The sequence below is a fragment of the Ochotona princeps genome, chromosome 17 (assembly GCF_030435755.1).
Source record: "Ochotona princeps isolate mOchPri1 chromosome 17, mOchPri1.hap1, whole genome shotgun sequence".
NCBI lineage: Eukaryota > Metazoa > Chordata > Mammalia > Lagomorpha > Ochotonidae > Ochotona > Ochotona princeps.
In genome coordinates, this window is record NC_080848.1 from 36,436,627 (window position 1) to 36,458,852 (window position 22,226).

General features: G+C 43.7%; 1 protein-coding gene across 1 annotated transcript in view; it reads left to right on the plus strand.

Moving 5' to 3' along the window:
* Positions 1-1,261: 1,261 nt before the first annotated feature.
* TAOK1 (TAO kinase 1) overlaps positions 1,262-22,226 on the plus strand; it is an 84,156-nt gene continuing 63,191 nt past the window's right edge. The window contains exon 1 of the mRNA XM_058676621.1: positions 1,262-1,976. The gene's annotated coding sequence lies outside the window, so the exon portion shown is untranslated. The remainder of the gene's footprint in view (positions 1,977-22,226) is intronic.

Below are 22,226 nucleotides of genomic sequence, written 5' to 3' on the forward strand. Positions count from 1 at the left end.
AATAAGTCTTAATGAAACATTTTCATAACACAGTTCCATTTTTTCTACTCTATTTATTATTGTTTAGTTGTTTAAAGAGCCATCATTTAAAAGGTAACATTTTACTTACAAGACAGAGGAGAAGGAGCTCTCTAACCCAATCATTTCTTCCCTCAAGGCCTCCAGTGACTGTGTAGCCAAGGAGCAGGAAGCTGTAGCAGGGCATCTGTGCATGTGGCACAAAAGCTGGCCCAGGATCACAATTGTTTATTGTTTAGGACTAAATTTTAGTCACCCCCCCCTTTTTTTTTTTTTAAGATTTATTTATTTGAAAGGCAGATTTACAGAGACAGGGAGAGACAGAGAAAACAAACAGCTCCTCCATTGGCTGGTTCATGCCCCAAATGGCCTCAACAGCCAGATCTGGGCCCTGCAGAGCCTGGACACTGGAAGTCCATCAAGGTCTCCCACGTGGGTGGAAGGGACCTAAGCATTCAGGCCATCTTCTGCTGCCTACCCAACATGGAAGTGGGAGCAATTTAATGTGCTATGCCACAAACACCTTTGACCCCTAGGCATACTTGTCCGTTCATTCTTCAGGAATTAAGAACCACTGAAGAAATGTTTCCCTAAAAAAAAAAGTTTCTCTCTGAAAATTGACGTAGGATCCACCTCTGTCCTGCAAAGGTCCCTGTTACCCTTTAGTTTGTGCAAGGCTCTTGTTTTCAAAAGTCTCTCATTGATCTACTGAATCCACAAAAGTATTCCAGGAAGTTTCTGGCTATCACCATGATAACAGGGCTTCAGATTTGCATTCCAAAGTCTTATTGCTGTTCCAAAACTATAAACTATTAAGCTCTTAAAAATTCAACTTCATACTGACTTTACCTCAGAATTCCATGAAGGGTCCAACTGAGGCGTGGGAATAGGATATTACACACGTCAAGGTGAACTTCCCATTCACATTCAATGAGAGGCGGATGCTTTGAGAGGGGGAATACAGACAAACTCTTTTCTCTCACATTTGAGGGGAGAAATAAACGCATCTGATGCCCGCGTGGCCTAGGAACTGCCGGAGAGGACTGAAGCAGGCAAGGCTGGACAGAGGCAAGGAGCCCAGGGCCGCCACGGTGACTCCGCCCAGCGCAAGCCTTCGCGCGTTCTCGTGAGAGGCCGCGCGCGCGCGTACGTAGTCGTGCCTCGCGCAAGGTCGGGCCTGTCAGGCGGGAAATCTCGCGAGATCGGAGACGGATGACTGTCGGGAGGAGGGGAGTGGTGTCGGGGAAGGGGGGGAATCTGGGCAGCGGCCGAGCTCTGTGGCTTCAGGGCTCGGAGAGAGGGAGGGTGGCAAAGAGAGAGTGAGTCGGTGCCGCCGCCTGCCTGAGGAGAAAGGAGGGGTCCCGCCTGCCCTGCGCACTTCGCAGGCCCAGAGCGTGAGGCACCCGCGAATCTCTGAGGCCTCGCGGCCCCTGGGGACCCCGCCCCGCCGCCCGCTGGCCGGCCCGCGGCCTCTCTTCCCTTTGTGAGCGCCCCCTTCCCAGGGGTGGTGGTGTTGGCCGAGGACTGCGCGTGGGCCCGCCCGCCGAGGGGCCGCCGCGGGGAACCGAGAGGGCCTCGGCTGTGTGAGGACTGGAGGCGGCCGAGGCCCGGGACGGTTCCCCCGAGGCGGCGGCGGCGGCGGCGGCGGCGGCGGTGGCGGTGGCGGCGGCTGCGGCGGCAGCTCCCGGCACTTCCCCGCGCCATCTTAGCTGAGCCCCAGGGCTGAGGGCGCCTCTTGGACCCCGGTCATCCCCTCGCCCCCCCCACCCCCTTGCCCCTAGTCGCAGAGCTTGGGCTGGGCGGCTCGCTGGGGCTCCGGGGTGTGGGGGGGGGCAGCGGTCTGTCGCCGGGCCCCCTCCTCCTCCTCCTCTTCACTCCTTGCCCTCCAGCGTAGCGGCCACCAGAGCGCTGCAGGGGGCTGTGCCTGCCTACTCCACCCCAGACCTGTCGGCGAAAGGGTAAGCGCACCTCTGCTTTGGGTAAGGGAGACATGGAGGGGGGCGGGGAATTCGGCCCACTCAGGCCTCAGTGTGGGAGAAGGGATGTGGGAGTGGGGGTGGGGGAGGGAGACAAGGAGGGTCTGTGATTCCGTGGGTGGGGTAAAGAAGCTGGTGAGCTGGGCGCCCTCCAGTTTGGAGGGGCAAGAGCAATTACATTCCTTTTTCCTGAGGGTCACCGGAAGGGGCTGTTTCCAGGAAGGTGTGGCCCTCCTAGGGAGACTGGGTTAATGTGCACCCCAATTTAAACGCGCGATGTTCCTTTCTGTTCTGGTCCCTTTTTTTTTTTTTTTTTTTTTTTGCTCCCGCGCCTTCTTTGTAGTGTCTATAGGTTCTTGGGAAGGGAGATTGCTCGAGGTAGCCTCTTGGGTGGGTTCCACCCCCCTCCGTACCCTCGGAAATCTCAACTCCTCCTGAAGGGGTGACAGGATCGTTTTTTCCCCCTACCCTTCCCCCTTCCCCATCCGCTAGCTTACTGCAATGCTGCAGAAGTCAAAGGCAGTTTCTTCATACACAGATCCGTGTATACACTCAAGGGAGGGGGAGCAAGAGAGGGAAGTAATGGCGCTTTGCTCGGAAAGGTTACCCTTTCCTTCGGTTCCCTAACAGTACCGTCTCTAGTACCATTCCTGTGCAGTCGGCCTGTGAGAGGTCCAGATGTGTGTTTCTGTTATTGTTAGGGGATCTAGCCTCTTAAGGGGACCCTTGTTACGTTAGAACAGTTGGAGATCTCTCTTGCTCTCTTTTTTTTGAGAGATGTCTGATTTGACATGTTTTTGGTGAGCAGGTTAGGTTTTTATTAGCATTCCAGTAAAATTTTCTACTCCTCCTTTCTCTTTTTCCTTCCTGTGAGTTTTGTTGCACTTGAAGAATTACTAAGATTATTTCTTACAGACAAGCCATGTGATGGACATATCCCTCTGAGTTGTATATCTCTAAGGTTCATATTTTGTGTAATTAAAATAGGAATTTTCTGAAAATAATTAGGTTGCAAGCCATTCTATAGTAAATACTTTAAATCAATGAAAAATAATAAGCATTACCTAATTTTGTGAACGTGTGTCTGTATTCTGTCATTTTTTGGTTTGCTTTGCTTCCTATTTGTTTTAAAACAGATACTTGTTGGTTTTGTCCTTAGAGTAGAAATAAATAAAAATGTTTACATTATGGAAGTGTGTTGCCAAGTGCTGTTTTTGAACAAAAAGTGGCCTTCATGCTTTGAAATAGTTTCGATACACTGTTGATACATTTTTCTTTGAGTGTTTCAATTTGCAGGTGAAACTGCTCTGAAACAGTCCATCTATGAATATTGATAGAATCAAATGAGTTTTTTCATGACGTTATGAAGTGATTAGAGTACGTGTGGATTGTGTCTTGATATTTTACCTACAAGATGGATTTTGGGTTTTGTCGTAGATTTTGAACTTAGTTGGGTGACTTATGTTTAAATACCTCCAAATGCCACCTGCATTTATGTTGTCATTAAACAATGTTCATGACAACTTTCTTGGTGTCTGAGCATTGCTATTCCAATACAGGGATTTAAAGATGTTAATAGTGGTGCTAGGCACAAATTTATTTTCATCATATTTCCTGATTTTGGTGTAGTAGACGTGTTAAATGCATTTTATTTTTTCCCTTAAAGATGGAACTCTCTTTGCCTTATTTTCTTTAGCTGCTTATCTCAGTTCGTTTAAATGAAACAGTGCTATTTATTTTGGATATTTCATTGCAGAAAGCTGCAGTTGTGATATGTGGATGTATAAAACTATACCATAGAACCTAATTGGTTTGTTTTTGATAATGTGTATATGGTAGCATATCTAAATTGCATATATATTTTCAGTAAAGAGTGCTTTTACATTGAAAAGATGCAGAAAGAGTTTATTCATAAAAGCTACAAAAGTTACAGACCTATGCAGGATGTAGGTTAACTACTTGCAGTATTTTAGTATGTTAGAACTAAGAGCATTGTTTAAGAGAATGCAAAAGAAATCCTTTTTTCTGTAGCTATAGGAACTCTGTGTGAAAGTCATAGAAGAATGTTCTTCATCAATTAGGTAAATTTATTATTAAGGAAAAACGGCTGGAAGGTTATTTCAGATGACCACTGATGCCACTGTCAGAAAGAGTATATGGAGCTATTCATCTGAGTTGATTCCAGATTAGTATGGCACTTCTTATGTTTCTAAATAGTTCATCTACAAAATGGCAGTATACATCACTTCCTGTTCTTTCACAACTGGCTCTTTCTCTGATTCCCTTTTAATGACTTAATTTTTGGCATTCTGATATCTGACTTGTTAGTTTGGTTCTAATTCTCATGTTTTATAGATGGGAGAATTTCTAAGAATTAACTGGGTTTAGGGAGGCTTTATATAGTCTGAAATTACCTTGACAGTAACAAAACATTGCTTCCAAACTAAAGAATAGTATCAAGCAAATATAAACTTTGGGAGGTTTTAAAGGAATACAGAAGTGTATGAGACCAAAAGTTGGAATAGAAAGTAATTGCTATATTTTTTTAAGATTTCATATTTAGATTAAAGTATTTTCATTTTTATTTGAAAGACAGACAGATATCATCATCTGCTCTCTTACTCCTCTACCTGCAACAGCTAGCACTGGGCTAAACTGAAGCCAGGAGCCCAAAACTCAGTTCAGTTCAGTTCAGGGATACAAGTAGTTGAGTATCATCTGCTACATTACAGAGTGCACATTAGTATGAAGCTGGAAATAAAGTAGATCTGGGGGGCCTGACTCGATGGTTCAGAGGCTGAATCCTCACTTTGTATGCACCGGGATCCCATATGGGTGCAGGCTCATATTCCAGCAGCTCCACCTCCATTCTAGCTCCCTGCTTGTGGCCTGGGAAAGCAGTAGAGGATGGCCCAAAGCCTTGAGACCCTATACCAGTGCGGGAAACCAGGAAGAGATTCCTGACTTCAGATGGGCTCAGCTCTGGCTTTTGTGGCCACTTGGGAAGTGAACTTGTAGGCAGAAGATCTTTCTTTCTGTCTCAGGCACTGTGGTACACTAAATACTCACCCCATTTTTTTAAAAATAATACAGATTTTTGAGGAACAGTGTGTCTGCTAATTTTTTAAAAAAAGATTTATTTATTTTTGTTGGAAAGTCGGGTATACAGAGAAGAGGAGAGACAGAAAGGAAGATCTTCCGTCTGATGATTCACTCCCCAAGGAGCCGCAACAGCTGGAGCTGAGACAATCCGAAGCCAGGAGTCAGGAGCTCTTCTGGGTCTCCTACATGAGTGCAGGGTCCCAAGGCTTTGGGCCGTCTTCAATTGCTTTCCCAGGCCACAAGCAGGGAGCAGGATGGGAAGCGGGGCCACCGGGATTAGAACCAGCGTCCATATGGGATCCTGGCATGTGCAAGGTGAGGACTTTAACCAGTATGCTATTGCATCAGCCCCCTGCTAATTTTAAAAAATTTATTATTATTATTCAACTGCTACATGAAAGATCTCTTTCTATTTTTTGTCTCTTTTTAAATTTTTATTGGAAAGGCAGATTTACAGAGAGGACAGAGAGAAAGATCTTCTATTTACTCCCCAAATGGCTGCAATGGCCATAGCTGAGACAATCCGAAGCCAGGAGCCAGGAACTTCCTCCAGGTCTCCCACGTGGGTGCAGGGTCCCAAGGCTTTGGGCCATCCTCTACTGCTTTCCCAGGCCATAGCAGGAAATTGGATCAGAAGTGGACATGAACTGACTCCCACATGAGATGCCAGTGCTGGAATGCAAATGATTAACCAATTGAGCCATTGTGCTGGTCCCCAAATCTTAAAAAGATTTCACTGGATATTTGTAGATATGACTATTTAGTGAGTGTAGAAGTTAACTAGTGCCTACTTGTTGCCCTTGCAATTAAAGTTAAGATTAGTGTGTTTTTTCTTGAAAGTAAGTTCTGTGTTTTACATTTGGCTGATTTGTATATTAAAGTCAGTTTCTCATTTGTATCTGTCTCTGTTAGGAGTCTCTACTAGTACCACTCATACTGATTTAGCTTCTTAAGAATCAGGGCTTTTTTGTACACATAGATAATATGTGGGTGAATTTCTTCTGAAGTGTTATTTCTGCAGTCAAGTACTACATAAAATTTAGATTGTTTTATTAAAACCTTGTGCCAGATATTTGTTCATCTGCTTTTAGGTACTGCTTTTCTGTTATTGCTCATGGGAGGAGACTTTTTTTTAAATTTTCTTCACAATTTGCTATTGTAAAACATGAGAAGATGAAACCTGTATCTATGTTTATACCTATGCCTATATATCTATATCTACTTAAAGATTTATTTATTTGAAAGGCAAAATTACAGTGAGAGGAAGAAAGATCTGGATATCTACTTTTTCACTGTCTGAATGACCATAATACCAGGTCTGGGCCAGGTTGAAGCCTAGAACCTAGAATTCCATCCAGGTCCTCCATATAGGTGGTAGGGGCCATCTTCCCCTGCTTTTCCTATGCCTTTAGCAGGGAGCTGGATCAGAAGTGGAGCAACAGTGACTTTCTTTGGTATGCACAATGTCAGCTTTCCCAGCCTATATTATTTCATTATCTTATTAAGTTAAAGTGTTCCATTTTTTCCTGATTAAGAATGGATGCCTGAGGTGGGCTTCATGATGTAGTTGATAGTGTTGCTTTCTGTGTCTCCTGGCATCTCAGGGATGCCTAGCATTTCATGGCATCTGGTATTTTATATATATATATATATATATATACACACATACACATATATATATATACACACATATATACTATATATATATGCACATATATGTATATATATATGTATATATATAGTAAGATTTTATTATATTTTTAATGGAAAGACGGAGAAGAGGAGAGACAGAGAGGAAGAACTTCCATCCGCTGAATCACTCTTCAAGCGGCAGCAATGACCAGAGCTGAGCTAATGTGAAGCCAGGAGCTTGGAGCCTCTTCTGGGTCTCCCACATGGGTTCAAGGGTCCCGTCCTTGAGTGCTTTCCCAGGCCACAAGCAGGGAGCTGGACAGGAAACGGGAGCTGCCTGGGATTAGAACTGGCACCCATATGGGATCCCGGGTTGTGCAAGGCAGGGACTTTAGCCACTAGGCTACTGCGCCCGGCCTTCTTTTTCATGTAAATATTTTGTTTTATTTCAATTCAGATATATATATAGAGGGAGAGACAAAGAGTAAGATCTGTTCATTGACTTACTCTGTAAGTGGCCATAATGGCTGGAGCTGAACTGATCCAAAGCCAGGAGCCAGGAGCCTCTTCTGTGTTTCCCATGCCGGTGCAGGGGCCCAAGGCTTTGAGTCATCCTCCATGCTTTGCCATGCCATGCCACATGCAGGGAGCTGGATGGGAAGTGGGGTTGCTGGGACACAAACCAGCACCCATATGGAATCCCATGTGCGAGGTGAGGACCTTAGCCACTAGGCTACTGTGCTGGGCCCATGGGCTGTTTATTCTTAATGACAAAATTAAGTGACCTGGGGCTCGGCAGTGTGGCCTAGTGGCTAAGGTCCTCGCCTTGATCCCATATGGCCGCTGATTCTAATCCCGGCAGCTCCACTTCCTCTCTATCTCTCCTCCTCTCTGTATATCTGACTTTGTAATAAAAATAAAATAAATCTTTAAAAAAAAAATTAAGTGACCTGTTAAAGGAGAGTTTCTTAAAATATAAGTAACTGACAAGTGAATAAAGTATATAAGAATATAGGGTACTATACCTTGCATAATAAATATAAACAACCTGCTGAAATTGCCAGTGTCAGTTGCGTGTTAAGTTGTTATTTTAAATGTTTATTTTCTGTTTATTTGAAAGGCAAAGAAAAAGAAATCTGCATCTGCTGATGCACTTCTCACATCACCACAGTGGCCAGGGCTGAGACCCATCAAAGCCATAAGCATGAAACTCTACCTGGATCTCCTATGTGTATAGCAGGGACCCAAGCATTTTTGTCACCTTCTGTAGTTTTTCCAGGCACATTAGTGAGTAGTATTGGAAGTAGAGTAGCCTGGACCCAAACCAACTCTCATTTGGGATTCAAAAGTGACAGCTTAACCAGCTGTGTTACAACACTGATCCTGAGTTTTTTCTTTTCATAAATTATTGGATTAAGTATTTAATGCATATTTAGAAGTAGCTGGACTGCAGTGTTTAGAATGACATCAAGATTTAGTTTTTGAGAAGAAATTGTCATAATGGACTGGAACCAAACTTTCTCATTTGCAACCACCAATTCTAATAATAGAATTGGTACTTAGTATGTTGTTGTTATTGCAATCATTATGATTTGAGAAACAGATTTCATCTACTGGTTTACTTTCCAAATGCCCATGGTGGTTGGAATTGAGCTCAGGTTGGGCTGGAGCCAGAGTCAAGAACCAAAAACCAGGAATGTATCCAGGTCTCCCATGTGGATGGCAGGGACCCAACTATTGAAGTTATCACCTGCTAGAGTGTGCATTATTAGCAGGAAGCTAGAATCTGGAACAGAGCCAGGACTGAAACCCAGTCATTCTGATAGGAGACAAAGAATTCCCAATTGGGAATTTAACTACTAGGCCAAACATCTGTCCGTTCCTAATATATGTTTGTTTGTTTGTTTGTTTGTTTTTATTTATCCTTTTTTTTAAAGATTTATTTTTGAAAGACCAAATGATGGAGAACAGGGACAGATACCTTTCATGGGTGGTTGGTTCATTACCTCCTAGTATCCTCAACAGTGGAGGCTCAATGGGCCAAAGGCAGGAACCAGCTAGGTCTCCCACATATGTGACAGAATCCAGATTCCAGGGTCTTCATCTGCTGCCTGACTAGGTACTTTAGCAGGAAGCTGGATAGGAGGTAGATGTTAGATTCAGTCTCAGACACTCAGATATGGAATACTGGCGTTCCAGGTGGCTGCTTAGTTTACTGTATCATAATGCCTGACCACTGATTTATCATTTTAAAAAATTATTTATTTGAAAGGCAGAGTAACAGAATGAGAGGGAGGGAGGGAGGGAGAGAGAGAGAGAGAGAGAGAGAGAGAGAGAGATCGATCTTCTATCCATTAGTTAACTTTCACTTGGCATCAGAGCCTAGGCTCGATCAGGCTGAAGCCAGGAGGCAAGAACTCTAGCCAGGTCTTCCATGTAGGAGATGGGGACTCAAGTACTTGAGCCATCATCCTGCTGTTGTCTGGTAGAGAACTGGAAGTGGAGCAGCTAGGACACAATTGATACCCATTTGGGATACTGGCATTATAAGCTGTGGTTTTACCCAGTGTGCCACAACACTGTCTCCCTCTCACTGGTGCAACTTATCTAATTTTTTAAGTTTCAGTTTTTCTTTTTATAACTTACTGTATACTTTATTGATTTATCCAATTTACATGTGAGGATACCTCAAAAAGTTAATAGAAAATAGAATTGAAAGATGCATGTATTGTGCAAAATGTTTTTGTAATTTGTGCAGTTTCTTCATAGTATATACTTTCAATGAATTTTTGAAGCTGCCTGTGGAATAATTCTTACTTATTGCTTGATGCATAGTAAACACTCAAATTGTTGGCTGTCACATACTAGCTACTTAAAAAATGTTTATGAATGGATACAGTCAGTCTAGTATTTTGTCATGAACTGCATACATGATTTTGAATTTAAGTTGGATTCACACTTTTGAAGTTCGACGTACTTTTGAGAAACATCATTAGGATATCAGAATAGTTTACTTGCTGCTTGCTATGTATTACCTAATACTAGTGTGAATTTTTAATCTAGAGGTTTCTTTTTCATTTGCTAGATTTAAAGCCTGTCCATGATTTCCTTTATTACTTCATTTTCTTGTTTAAGAAAAATTTGGAAGCTGGCATGATGGCTCAGCTCTTTTTTTTCTGTTTGTTTTAAAGATTTATTTTATTTATTTATTTTTTATAGATTCTCATTTTACTTTTATTACAAAGTCAGATATACAGAGAGGAGGAGAGACAGAGAGGAAGTGGAGTTTCTGGGATTAGAACCGGCGACCATATGGGATTCTGGCGAGGACCTTAGCCACTAGGCCACGCCACCAGGCCCGATGGCTCAGCTCTTTAATCCTCCCCTTGAAAGTGCTGGCATCCTATATGGGCACCAGTTCTTGTCTTGACTGCTTCACTTCCAGCTGCCTGCTTGTGGCTTGGGAAACAGTGGAGGATGGCCTAAAACCTTGGGACCCTGTACCCATGTGGGAGACCTGGAGGAGGCTTCTGGCTCCTGGCTTCAGATGGCTCAGTTCCAGCAGTATAACCACTTGGAGAGGAGTGAACCAGTGGATAGAAGGTCTTTTTGTCTCTCTTGTCTGTAAGTCTGCCTTTCCGATAAAATAAATAAATGCATTTAAAAAAATTTGATATCACACGACTTCCATCTGGAACTCTTTTCCATCCTTGCATTTTAAGGTGTTCAAAGTACTCATGTTCTTCTAAGCTTTTTAATTTAAGTGTCATTTGTAGATGTAATCATCTTAAAAGTGGTTTATGCTCCAAAGTGTGCGAATTCAGCAATCTTTGATTCTTATGTGCTGCTAAGACACTGTTACTGCTGTGGTGGAATTAATTTTACCTTCTAAATATTTCTATCTTCTAAATAGTTTTCTCAAGGTAGTTATTCATACGAAAGGAGTTTCCTTATGATCGTCAGTTCTTACAAGTCAATGTTTTCTAATGACTTGTGATTTCAATTTAGTGAGTCATAATAACACTTAAAAAATAATGGGGACGTCAGAATGTAGCACATAGGTAAATGGAATGGTAAGCACTATTAGGGAAACTGATTTGCTGTATTTTTTTTTTTTAAAGATTTATTTATTTTATTACAAAGTCAGATCTACAGAGAGAAGGAGAGACGGAGAGGAAGATCTTCCGTCCGATGATTCACTCCCCAAGTGACTGCAACGGGCCGGTGTGCGCCGATCCAAAGCCGGGAACCAGGAACCTCTTCCGGGTCTCCCACATGGGTGCAGGGTCCCAATGCATTGGGCCATCATCATCTGCTTTCCCAGACCACAAGCAGGGAGCTGGATGGGAAGTGGAGCTGCCGGGACCAGAACCAGCGCCCATATGGGATCCCGGGGCGTTCAAGGCGAGGACTTTAGCTGCTAGGCCATGCCGCCGGGCCCGATTTTTGCTGTATTTTTATATGTTTTCTCTACCCAGTTAGTTTTTTTGGAAATCCGTTTTCTAATCCCATGTTTCTGAAGCATGCTTCTTGATTTTTGTTCCTGTTTCTTTCAGTAACTATACTTTCAGAAGCTGTAGTTTCTTCTGAATCCTGTCTTTTAGTCCATTTAATAGTCTTATTGGATATATTTTACTTATCTTTTCTTATCTTAAAGCTTAAATGGTGCTGAGGATTTTGTCTAAAAGCTACTGGGCAGAGGATCAACAGTGTGGGGAATGATGACAACTTCTGAGGATTTTTATTAGGGAACATGTGTTTTCATATGTCTAGTGTCACACCCTAAGTGTGATCACAGTTATCATGAATTGCAGAACTTAATCAGAAACCCATATTAAGAAAATATTTTTTGGTTTTTATTTGAAGACATATATTTAAAATATTAATTTTGATATATTTTCATAAAGTAAAAAATTTCAGTGTACTATGTATGTCTGTAGTCTTAGGTTTTTTGTTGCTGGTTTTAATCCTCTGAAAAGTTATGAATCTTTAGTATTAATTTTGGATTGATTCTTCCCATTTTTTCCCATTGAGGCTGAGAAAGAACAGTTGATGAACAGCATTATTAAATAATATCAAGGTGTTTTTCTTCCTAAGACTTGGTATTTAGTGTCACTGAAAAATTTTTAAGACTGACTTGGTTGGGGCTGGCTTTGTAGCATAAGGGGTTAAGCTGCAGTCTGTGAGGCTGGCACTCCATATAGGCAATCCAGCTAGTGTTCCTGGGAAAGCTGTAGAAGATGCCGCCAGGGCTTGAGCCTCTGTCACCTATGTGGGAAATCAGGAAGAAGCTCATGGCTCCTGACTTTGCCCTGGTCCAGCTCAGTCGTTGAGGCTGTTTGGTAAGTGAACCAGTAGGTGAAAGATCTCTTCTTTTTTGTCACTATACTTTCCCATAAAAAAATGAATCTTTCATTCATTAATTACTTTAAAGATTTATATATTAGAAAAGTAGAGTAACAGAAAGCAGGAGAGACAGAGATTTATTTGCTGATTCACTTCTGAGATGGCCACAAAGACCAGGGCCGGGCCAGGCCAGTCAGGAGTTGGAATTCCATCTGAGTCTTCCACATGGGTTGCCAGGGCCCAGGTATTTGGACCATCTCTTGCTGCTTTCCCAGGTGCATTAGGGAGCTAGATTGTAAGCGGAACAACCAAGATTCAAACTTGAACTCTGATATGGGGTGTTTTGTGTTATAGGTTGCAGTTTATCCTGCTGTATGACACTGGCCGTTGTCACTGATTTTTGGAATTTTTTTTTTTTTTTCCAAAAGCATCTGTGTTCCCACACTTCTCTTAATTTCATATTTGTAGAATTGCACCTACTGGACTGAGTGCCATTAAATGGATATTTGTTCCCATTAAAACTAATCTTAGTAGGTTAACTCGTTATCTCAACCTATTGAATTATCCTAGGAGTCTAATTAATGCCCAATAAATTTGTGATCTTTTTTAAGTTGAGAACATTTACAGCTGGCTACTGTTCTGTACTTTTTCATGTTTTCATCAGTTGAATTGCATGAATATACCTTGGCATTTAATTTTTCTGTTTCAATTTCTGTTTTTCTCTGTCAAATAAATCTGTAAATCTTAAAAAAAAAAAGCATCTGTCTTCCTTCCTTTTGCAGGAAGGAGAATTTTTATTTATTTATTTATTAAAAAGGCAGATTTGGAGAGACAGAGAAAGATCTCCTATCTGTTGATTGGCTTCCTAAAAGGTTACAACAGCCGAAGCGGAACCAGCCAGAAGCCAGGAGCCTCTCCTGGACTGCAGAGTCTCAAGGCTTTGGGCTTTCCCAGGCCACAAATAGGGAGCTTTTCTTATATCCTTCCTTTTCTTCTCTTTTCCTTTTCTTTCCATATATAGTTTTTTTTAATTTGAAAGGCAGAGTTTGAGAAGAACAGAGAAATATTCTATTTGTTTGGTTCACTCTTCAAGTGGTCGTAAGAGCTAGGATTGGGCCAGCCTGAAGCCAGAAGCCAGGAACTTCTTCCAGACGTCCCACATGGGTGCAAATGCCCAAACATATTGGCCGCCTTGAACTGCTTTTGCAGGCACATTAGTAAGGAGCTGGATCAGAAGTGGAGCAGTAAAGACTTGAACTGGTGATGATATGGGATGCCAGCACTGCAGGCAATGGCTCAACCTGTTACACTGTAACACCATCCCCATGCATCTGTATTCTTTCCAATAAAAAAAAAAAAAAATCTTAAAAAAAAAAAAAAGAATGGAAGTGGAGTTTGAGGACTTGAACTGGAGCTCTTGTGGTATGCTTGTGTTGCAAGCAGCAGCTTAATCCTTTGTGCCACAGGACCAGTGCTTAGTAATAGTGTTTATTAAGTGTTTAATCTTGTTCTGTATAAGTGGTAGGTGACGATCCTGATTTTTTTTTAAAGATTTATTTATTTTTATTGGAAAGTCAGATTTTTTTTTTAAAGATTTATTTATTTTATTACAAAGTCAGATATACAGAGAGGAGAGACAGAGAGGAAGATCTCCCGTCCGATGTTTCACTCCCCAAGTGAGCCGCAACGGGCCGGTGCGCGCCGATCCCATGCCAGGACCAGGAACCTCTTCCGGGTCTCCCACATGGGTGCAGTGTCCCAATGCATTGGGCCGTCCTCAACTGCTTTCCCAGGCCCCAAGCAGGGAGCTGGATGGGAAGTGGAACTGCCGGGATTAGAACCGGCTCCCATATGGGATCCCGGGGCTTTCAAGGCGAGGACTTTAGCTGCTAGGCCATGCCGCCGGGCCCAATTGGAAAGTCAGATTTACTGGCTGTCCCCAGACCCCATTCACATGTGTGCCAGTGGGTGCTGCAGCCCAGCCTGCTCTAGCCTGTTCATAATTCCAGCTGTCATGTTCACCAGTGGGAGCTGTGTCCAGGAAGGAGAGTTCCATAAGTTCCCCTACCAGGCCCACTCCCAGCAATCAGTATTGCATATGCTGGTGGGTGATGCCACCAAGACTGACATTGCCAGCCCCCAGACTTGGCATTCACAGTAGGTACTACAGCATTGTCTGACTGGCTTGCACCCATTCTGACTCTCTCTGATGGATGCTGTAGACTAGCCTACCCTAGCTTAGCCTGGCTTACCTATAGACCCTGCTGTCATGTGACCCTGTGGGTGCTGTGTGCTAACCTGTGCTGACTCGTATCCATTATGGCTCTTTGAGCACCAGTTGCTGCTAAAGCCTCGCCCAGTTTGGGCTGCTCCCAGACCTAGCCTACACACATGCCAATGGGTGTGGCAGCCTTGCCCTGCCTGGTCTGCCCAAAGGTCTGGCTCTCACATTCACCCATAGGAATTGCAGCCCAGGAGGAGAGTCCCCAGGGTTTCTCCTTCCAAGACTATCCCCAGCCCCAGGTTTTGTACATGCTTACAGATGCTTCAATCCAGCCTTTCATTGCCTACCCATAGTCTAATCTCTCACTGTTGGATGTTGTAGCCTAGCCTCTACCCTGTTCTGGCTCTCCTGCGTGGCATTGGATGTTGAAGACTGGCCCAGTCTGGCCTGTTTCTGGACCCAGTCCATACAAATGCTCATTATTGCCTTGCCTGGCCTGTCTCCAGCCCTGGTCCTTGTGCTCTCCAGTGAGAGTTAGCTTAGTAGGGGAGTTCCCCATGTTCCCCTACTAGGCCTGCTCCCAGTTCAATCTCACTCATGCCAGTAGGAGCAGTGCCCTGCTTGGCATGGTCTGCCCTCAATCCTGGCCCTTGCATATGCTGGCAAGTGCTGCAACCTGGTTCCACCCAGTTTCCTTCCAACCCTGGCTTCCGTAAGTGTCAGGTGGGTTCTCAGTCCAGCTTGGCTTGGCCCATCACCACCCAGCTCTCTGTATAAATCAATGGATGCTGAAGTCTCACTGAGGTGAGCTCGCAGTTCACCTACAGAATCTACTCCATGGTCATGTTCTGTCAATTCTGGTGGGTACTGCAGCCCAGCCTGATGTGTGCCATTGTCTGTTCCAACACTTGGTGAGTGGTTACTGTGGCCCAGCCCAGCATGTCCCCCAGCCCCAGCTTTTGAATTCTTCAGTGCGGGGCAGGTGATGCTAGTTAGCCCAGCCTAGGTCTCCCATGTGGGTGGTAACCTTAACCGAACAGACATGACCTCTGGTTCCCCGCTCCAAACCACTTGATCTCAGTTTCCTCACCTACCTGTGAGTGCAGTGGCCCAGTCTATGAGTGACTTAAGTAATTTCTCCCCTGTCAAGCATACTCCCATTTTAACACATCCCCAGACCCCTTCCCTGGGCAGTCTGAAGCCCACTCCCCTGCTACCACCTCTGAACAAGGGCAGCAGGTCGTGGCCTGGATTTTCCTGCTTTCCCCACTCATCTTTAAAAAAAAAAAAATAAATAAAGCAACAGCTATGCTGGCATACTGGTATAATTAACACATATTTGGCATTAACCAGATCCAAGATGCCTGCCAGCTACTGGTTACTTTTCTCTCAGCAGTGTAACACTTGCCCCAGGTACAAGGTAATCTAGGCAGTTACTTACACTTGGGAAGATAAAACCTTGAGCAGATTTTCTTTTAGGCTGTTAGGTGATAGCGTAGAATAGTAGAGTAGGAATAGTGAAATAAAGTAAACACGTGTTTTATTTAAATATTTATTTATTTTTTAAAAAAGATTTATTCATTTTATTACAAAGTCAGATATACACAGAGGAGAGACAGAGAGGAAGATCTTCCGTCCGATGTTTCACTCCCCAAGTGAGCCGCAACGGGCCGGTGCGCGCCGATCCAAAGCCGGGAACCAGGAACCTCTTCCAGGTCTCCCACACGGGTGCAGGGTCCCAAAGCATTGGGCCCGTCCTTGACTGCTTTCCCAGGCGACAAGCAGGAAGCTGGATGGGAAGTGGAGCCACCGGGTTTAGAACTGGCACCCATATGGGATCCCGGGGTGTTCAAGGCGAGGACTTTAGCTGCTAGGCTACGCCGCTGGGCCCCATTATTTAAATATTTATTTGTTTTTATTGGAAAGGCAGGTTTACAGAGAGAAGGAGAGACAGAAAGATCTTCTGTCTGCTGGTTCGCTCCCCAGATGGCCGCAACATCAGGAGCTGAGCTGACCCAAAGCCAGGAGCCAATAGCCAGTAGCTTTTTCCAGCTCTCCCACATGGGAGCATCCAAAGGTCTTGCGTCATTCTCCATTGTTTTCCCAGGCTATGTGCAGGGAGGTGGGCCAGAAGTGGAGCAGCTGGAGTATGAATCAGCCATCCACATGGGATCCTGGTACTTGCAAGGGGAGAATTAACTAGTTGAGCCAACATTGCCAGTCCCATTAGGAAACATTTAAAATTTTTTTTTATTAACTCATGTTTAATGTTTCTTTTATTATTTTCATCTACTTTAGGTAGAGCTAAAAGTATCAGACATACAGGGAGAGAGGAATGTATAGATAAAGCTATTGCATCAGTAGCTGGCACTGCTTACAAAACTTGCAACCTGTGTCACACATGCATTCCATACTGGATGTTAGCTGGAACCCTGGAACTTTAGCTTCAGCTCAATTGTCTGGGAAACCCAGAGGGAATTCTTGAGCTAGTAGCTTTGGCATGATCCAGCTCTGGCTGTTGCAGGCATTTAAGAAGTAAACCAATGAATGAAAGATCAATAGCTGTCTGTAAAAGTTTCCTTTCAAATAAAAATAACTTTTACTTGATGGAGTTATGTGGGGAGAGTAGTGGGGAGGAAGGCATGGAGGGAGAGATTCACTCCTCAAATGGTCACAAGAGCCAGAGCTGGGCCGGTCTAAGCTGGGAGCCAGAAGCTTTTTCCAGGTCTCCCACATGGGTGCAGGAGCTAAAGAAAGACCTTGGGCCATTTTCCACTGCTTTCCAAGGTCATTAACAGGGAGCTGGGTCAGAATTGGAAGAGCCAGGACTTAAATTGGCCTGTTACGCCATGTCAGCCCCAGTGTAATGCTTTAATTTATTTATTTACTTTGAGATTCATAGTTATAATTTGCCATATGGTGGTATATATCATGATGACATCAGGATAGTGATTGAGGGAAGTTGAGTTTAAAGACCTCCAGTTTTGGTGCCAGTAGTATAGTAGTGATGACAGTTCTTGGGGCACTTGAATCTAATACTAGAATACCTATGTTTGAGTCTCCAGTTTGCTTGTGACTTCAGCTTCCTGCTGATGAACACGCGATGGCTCAAATACTTGGGCCCTTGACACTTACATTGGAGGCCCAGACATAATTTTAGGCTCCTGGCTTCAGAATAATGCAGCCCTCAGGGCTGTTGTGGACACTTGTATATATGAGGTGGAGGGATGGGAGATCTCTTCTTTATTTTTCTATTAAAAGTAAAAAATTAAGAAAAGGGCTGGTCCATATGTCTGTGCGTGCATGTTTGTGTATGTACATGTGTGTGTACACACTTTTTGTAAAAGAATTCCTGTTTGGGATCAGGTATATGATACTATGGTTTAAGATTATGCTTGAGATACCTTCCTCCTCTATCATAGTGTCTGAGTTAGACTACAGCTGTGCTTTCAAACAGCTTCCTGCTAATGTGTACCCTGGGAGGCAGCAGGTGATGGTCCAAGTGCTCGGTTCCCTGCTACACAAATTGGAGACCTGAATTGAGTTTTGCTTCTGGTTTCCACCTGGTCTATCCCCTGTTGTTGTAGCTATTTGGCAAATGAGCCAGTGGTTGGAATCTCTCCTTGTGTCTGTTTCTTTCTTTTTCTGCCTTCAGACGAATTTTAAAATTATATAAAAAAAATTTTTTTAAAGATCATCAGTTTATTAAGTTTAGTGGGTTTGTATAAATAAAACTCAGCAATCATACATGGTATTTATTATATTGTTTGTTACATTCTAAATCAGGATCTGGGAACCCTTTTTAAGATTTCTTTCTATTTGAAAGGTAGATACAAATAAATCTTAAGAAAAATTGGACCTGACACAGTAGCCTAGGAGCTAAAGTCCTCACCTTGCATGCACTGGGATCCTATGTGGGCCCCAGTTCTAATCCTGGTGGCCCCGCTTCCCATCCAGCTCCCTGTTTTTGGCCTGGGAAAGCAGTCGAGGCTGGCCCAAAGCCTTGGGTCTATGCACCAGTGTGGGAGATCTGGAAGAGGCTTCAGGCTCCTGGCTTCAGATTGGCGCAGCTCCGGCCGTTGTGCCTACTTGGGGAGTGAATCTTCGGACAAAAGATCTTTCTCTCTGTCTCTGCTTCTCTGTGTATCTGCCTTTCCAATAAAAATAAAAAGAAATCTAAGAAAAAAAGAGAAGAAAAATTTATTAAATTTCAGGCTTAATTGAGTTAAGGGAAAGAATATATTGAGGATAATTTTATTTTGCAAGATTATGAGATAATAATTTTTGGATCTGGTGGTGTCATTTAGGAGCACTAAGTTATGTTGTGATAAGAATTTTAAAACATCAGGATTAGGCATTTAGCCTAACAGTTAAAATACTGATTGAGTGTCCCTTTTCGGAGTGCCTGGTTATAATGCCCAGCTATGGCTGTTAACTCTACCTTCCTGTTAATGCAGACCTGGAGAGTGATGGGTGATGACTGTAAGTAATTGGATTCCTGCTACCCACCTGGAAGACTTAGGTTGAATTTCTGGTTCCTGGCTTTGGCTTTGTGCAATCCTGGCTTTTACAGGCATTTGAGGATTGAATTCAAATAGACAAGAGTGTATGCATACATGCTATCTCTGGAATCAAAAAAAATATTTTAGTGGCTTTTTAAAATTTATTTTTATTTTTATTGGAAAGGCAGAGAGGAGGAGAGACAGAGAGGAAGAGCTTCCATCTGATGATTCACTCCTCAAGCAGCTGCAACGGCTGGTGCTGAGCCATTCCAAAGCCAGGAGTCAGGAGCTCTTCTGGGTCTCCCACATGAGTGCAGGGTCCCAAGGCTTTGGGCCGTCCTCAACTGCTTTCCCAGGCCATAAACAGGGAGCTGGACGGGAAGCGGGGCTGTTGGTATTAGAACTGGTGCCTATGTGGGATCCCAGCATGTGCAAGGTGAGGACTTTAACCACCATGCTATTGCGCCGGGCCCAGCATGATTTTTTTTTAAGGTTTATTATTTTTGCTAGAGTTAGGGAGAAACAACTGACAGAAAAAGAGAGAGAGAGAATGAATGAATGGGTAAATGTGACTCTTTCATCCGCCGGCTCACTCCCCAAATGGCCACAATGGCCAGAGCTGGGTGGGTCTGAACCCATGAGCCAATAGCTTCTTCTTCTTTTTTTTTTTAAGATTTATTTATTTTTATTACAAAGTCAGATATACAGAGAGGAAGATCTTCCGTTTAATGATTCACTCCCCAAGTGACCGCCATGGCCGTTACTGCGCTGATCCAGAGCTGGGAACCAGGAACCTCTTTGGGGTCTCCCACGTGGATGCAGGGTCCCAAAGCATTGGGCCGTCCTCGACTGCTTTCCCAGGCCACAAGCAGGGAGCTGGATGGGAAGTGGAGCTGCCGGGATTAGAACCAGTGCCCATATGGGATTCCGGGGCGTCCAAGGCGAGGACTTTAGCTGCTAGGCCAGGCCGCCAGGCCCGAGCCAGTGGCTTCTTAGAGGTCTCCCACATGGGTGCAAAGGCTCAAGGGTTTGAGCCATCCTCTTCTGCTTTCCCAGAGCATTAACTAGGAGCTGAATTGAAAATGGTTCAGCTGGGACTTCAGCTGGCGCTCATATTGGATGCTTCCACTGCAGGTGGATGATTAGCCTGCTGTGTCATGGCGCCAGCCCCAAGGTATGATATTTTTTGTTCTTGCTTTACAGACTTTTAATACACAGTTTTTGGACCCAATGCAGACGCCTAGCAGCTAAAGTCCTTACCTTGAACCCATCACAGCTGAGACAGGAACAGGCTGAAGCCAGAAACTTGGCACTCAATCCAGTTCTTCCATTTGGGTGACAGGGACCCAAGTACTTGAGCCATTATTTACTTGCAAAAAGCTGGAATTGGAAATAAAGCAGAGATTTGATCTCAGGCACTCACATATAGGGATGTGAGTGTCTCAAGTGGGTACTTAACCTCTGTGATAAACACTTAGCCATTTGTTGTTCCTTATGTCCTCTACTTCCTTGTAATACTTGGCAGTATCATTTCCTTCCTCCTTAAAGTGTTTTACTGGTGGTTCTTTCTGACTGTCCTTAACTGTAGCTGACTGTAACAGTTGATATTTTCCACCACCTTGTGCAGCATAGTTTTTTTTTTTTAAGATTTATTTGTATTGGAAAGTCATATTTACAGAGAGACAGAGACAAAGATCTTCTGTCTGATGATTCACTCCCCAAGTGGCCGCAGTGGCTGGGGTTAAGCAAATCTGGAGCCAGGAACCAGGAGCGTCTTCTGGGTCTCCCACATGGGTGCAGGGTCCCAAGGCTTTGGACTGCAACCTGGTTGGGGCAGTCTCCAATAACTAGATTTGCTCCCTGCTCCAGTTTAGTGCATGCCAGCTTCTGCTGTGGCCAGGCTCACCCCAGTCCATATCCCATCCTGCTCTCATGCACACCCATGTATGTTGTGGCTTACCTCAACCCACATGGTTTGCCACAGTGCCAGTCCACAATGGCCAGAGCTGAACTGCCTACAAAGCTGAGAGGCCCAAGGCTTTGAGCCGTCCTCGACTGCCAGGATCCGAACCAACGCCCATATGGAATGCCAGTGCATTCAAGGCGAGAACGTTAGCTGCTAGGTTACTGAGCCAGGCCCTCTTTTAGGTATTCTCAGTGAATGCTGGGACCCAAGCACTTCAGCCTTCCTCTGCTGCTTTTCCCAGGACAATAGCAAGGAGATGGATCAGAAGTGGAGCAGCTGCAATACAAACGGATGCCACAGTGCCAGCCCCAGCTATGTGATTTTTTTTTTTTAAAAAAGAATTTACTTATTTTAAAAACGGATAGAGAAAAAGAATTTTTCCATCCACTGATTCACTCCCCCAATGATTGCAACAGCTTGAATTGGGAAGACTTAAGGAACCATCTTTGTCTATTAAGTAGACAAAGAGAGGATTTTAGCCATTGAGCCATCACGCTGGGCTCTTTTTCTTTTTCCCCAGTTTATTGATTGATTTGTAATTGATAAAGGGGAAGAGACTGGTTAAGAGATATCGCATATGTTGTTACCCTCCCTAGATAACCACCCACAATGGTGAAGGCTGGCCCACACTGAGCTAAGAGGTTCATCTAGGTTGCACACGTTGGATTAGGTCTGTCAACAGTTTGCCACCTATCTTCTGCTGCTTTTCCTAGGTGACTGGGATGTTGGTATTGTAGCCTGGTTTTATACACATTACATGGTTAGTAAATACATAAGTATTGTGTTGGTTTTTGAGCTTTAATTTGAAGAAATGAATATAAGAAGAATTACGTAGTAAGTGCCTCTGAAATAGTGGATGGGAGGTTATTTGAAATCAAGGAAAATTGTAAGATGTGATGAGTATAACACAGAATGAACTGAAGTGAAGTAGCTCATATGTGTATATTGTTATTATCAGAAATGATGAATTTTGATGTTGTCCTGAAAAAATACTACAGTTCCAAGAGGAAGGAACATGCTGTTTTGTCATGCAGGGCCACTTGGGGAAAGACTAAGCTATTTGGGAGACAGAAGGAACTGGAGGAAATTATAGGTTCTGTGGAAAGGAATAGGCGACATAGGTTAAGCAGCTTGGGATTAGCTTTTCAATAATTTCAGTGGATACTAGGGGACAGGGGCTGTTTGGCATTGTTAAGTTGCTGGCCTTGAGTTACATAAAGAACACTGCTGTAGAGTTTGGAGCTAAACAGAGGAAATAATTGAGGAATATAGGTTTTGTATTATTTGGTTTACTTACGGAAGATGTGTTCCTAGTGAACTCTGTTCTGTGTCTAAGAACTGGCTAGTCCTGAGATGAAGTTTTCCAGTTTCAGAATTGCTTCATGTGCTAGAGCATCAAGAAAACAGAAGGGCCCTGTATGGTGTCCTAGTGATTAAAGTCCTCACCTTGCATGCTCCAG